Source organism: Pavona decussata, unplaced genomic scaffold (genome assembly GCF_977016875.1).
Source record: "Pavona decussata unplaced genomic scaffold, jaPavDecu1.1 SCAFFOLD_2836, whole genome shotgun sequence".
Taxonomy (NCBI): domain Eukaryota; kingdom Metazoa; phylum Cnidaria; class Anthozoa; order Scleractinia; family Agariciidae; genus Pavona; species Pavona decussata.
In genome coordinates, this window is record NW_028146288.1 from 1 (window position 1) to 2,500 (window position 2,500).

Genomic DNA, 2,500 nt, shown 5'->3' on the forward strand with positions numbered 1-2,500 from the left:
GTCTCCCCCGGATTTTCAAGGGCCGTCGAGAGCGCACCGGACACCACAAGAAGTGTGGTGCTTTACCAGGCATGAAACCCTATCTCCGGACAATCCGATTTCAGGGTGAAAGCCTGTTAAAAAGAAAAGAGAACTCTTTCCGGGGCTCCCGCCGGCGTCTCCGGGTTCGGTTGCGTCGCCGCACTTGCCGCACACGGATGAACGGCAATATCCGCGTTCCGGTTCGGGAATATTAACCCGATTCCCTTTCGATAGGCGGCCCGGGATCGGGCACTTTGACACGGAATTTCCCTATCTCTTAGGATCGACTAACCCATGTCCAACTGCTGTTCACATGGAACCTTTCTCCACTTCGGTCTTCAAAGTTCTCATTTGAATATTTGCTACTACCACCAAGATCTGCACCGGAGGCCGTTTCACCCAGGCTCGCGCCAAAGGCTGCGTCACGACCACCGCGCCCTCCTACTCGTCGGGGCTTCGCACTCGCCTCGACGGCGGAGTATAGGTGCGACGCTTGAGCGCCATCCATTTTCAGGGCTAGTTGCTTCGGCAGGTGAGTTGTTACACACTCCTTAGCGGGTTCCGACTTCCATGGCCACCGTCCTGCTGTCTATAGCAACCAACACCTTTTGTGGGGTCTGATGAGCGTCGACTTTGGCACCTTAACTCCGCGTTCGGTTCATCCCGCATCGCCAGTTCTGCTTACCAAAAATGGCCCACTAGGCACTCGCATTCCAAGTCCGGCTTCAATTAAGCAAGTCGGACATCTTACCAATTTAAAGTTTGAGAATAGGTTAAGGTTGTTTTAACCCTAAGGCCTCTAATCATTCGCTTTACCTGATAAAACTGCTTCACCGAGTTCCAGCTATCCTGAGGGAAACTTCGGAGGGAACCAGCTACTAGACAGTTCGATTAGTCTTTCGCCCCTATACCCAAATTTGACGATCGATTTGCACGTCAGAATCGCTACGAGCCTCCACCAGAGTTTCCTCTGGCTTCACCCTATTCAGGCATAGTTCACCATCTTTCGGGTCCCAACAGACACGCTCTTACTCAAACCTTCCTAAGAGTAGAATAGGTCGGTCGACGATGCGCCCCGGCAGAACCGGGGATCTCGCCTCACTGGCCGAAACCAGCTTCACTTTCATTGCGCCTCGGGGTTTCCAGCACCCAAAGACTCGCGCACATGTTAGACTCCTTGGTCCGTGTTTCAAGACGGGTCGGATGGACCCATATGACCGCCAACATCCCAAGCGCATGGTACGAGATCACCACCCCAACGACCGGCAGCAATCGCGGAGCACTGCAAGCAGTCCACCACATTCGACAACCGGCCGGAGGGACGGGACCCTAGCCTTACGAGAGGCATGCGCTGCACCGCCTCGGTCGGGCCCGAGCCGCGAGGAGAACCGGGCTGTAACAGACCGAGCGACCCCGAAGGGACGCACAGACCTACCTTTCCGGCACCTTTCAGACCCAGTCCCAACCGACGTTGACGCGCGCCCAAGAGAAGTGCGACGACCGGGAGCTCCGAGCCCGGGACCGCGGTCCATTCAGATCCGCAAACCCCGGGCCGGCACTACCCGCCGGCTGAATCTCAAACGGCGCATTGCTGAGTCCATTCGTTTCCCTTCCAACGGTTTCACGTACTTTTTAACTCTCTTTTCAAAGTTCTTTTCATCTTTCCCTCACGGTACTTGTTCGCTATCGGTCTCACGCCAGTATTTAGCTTTAGATGGAGTTTACCACCCGTTTTGGGCTGCATTCCCAAACAACCCGACTCTTCGAAAGCACATCGTGAGCGGCCGTCCGCGCCACAGACGGGGTTGTCACCCTCTGCGACGTGCTGTTCCAAGCAACTTAGGCATGGTCGGTCCGCCGAGAAAGTGCTTCTCGCAACTACAACTCGCCGAAGCGTTCAGGCCTCGGAGATTTCAAATTTGAGCTCTTCCCGCTTCACTCGCCGTTACTGGGGGAATCCTTGTTAGTTTCTTTTCCTCCGCTTATTAATATGCTTAAATTCAGCGGGTAGCCTTGCCTGACCTGAGGTCCAGATAGTTATGTTTTTGTCGTGGGACTCCGCGCGCGCTCCGGACACTCACCCAGCCAAGGACCAAATGGATTTTTAGCCTTCGCATGGGGGTGCAGAACAACGCACGATGCGAGTCTCTCTGCTTTTCAAGGGACACGGCGGCATAAGTGTGCCGTGACGCCTCAATGCCGCACACTCAAGTGCGTTGGATGATATCCGACACTCAGGCAGACATGCTCCTGGGAGAACCCAAGAGCGCCATTTGCGTTCAAAGATTCGATGATTCACTGAATTCTGCAATTCACACTACTTATCGCAGCTGGCTGCGTTCTTCATCGATGCGTGAGCCAAGAGATCCACCGTTAAAAGTTGTCTCTCTTTTTGTTTTCCAACACTATTGGTTCTCAGACTGAATAAACAAAGTTTGTAAAAACATAAAGTCGGGGCTGACCGAACGCACGCCAAGCG

At 54.2% G+C, this 2,500-nt stretch overlaps 1 non-coding gene and 1 pseudogene across 1 annotated transcript; both read right to left on the reverse strand.

Moving 5' to 3' along the window:
* On the reverse strand, positions 1–2,052 carry LOC146447032 (large subunit ribosomal RNA; annotated as a pseudogene; the record flags this gene model as incomplete).
* A 197-nt stretch (positions 2,053–2,249) lies between these two features.
* On the reverse strand, positions 2,250–2,403 carry LOC146447033 (5.8S ribosomal RNA). The gene has a single exon (XR_014862192.1). It is a non-coding gene; the product is annotated as a 5.8S ribosomal RNA (ribosomal RNA).
* Positions 2,404–2,500: the final 97 nt, after the last annotated feature.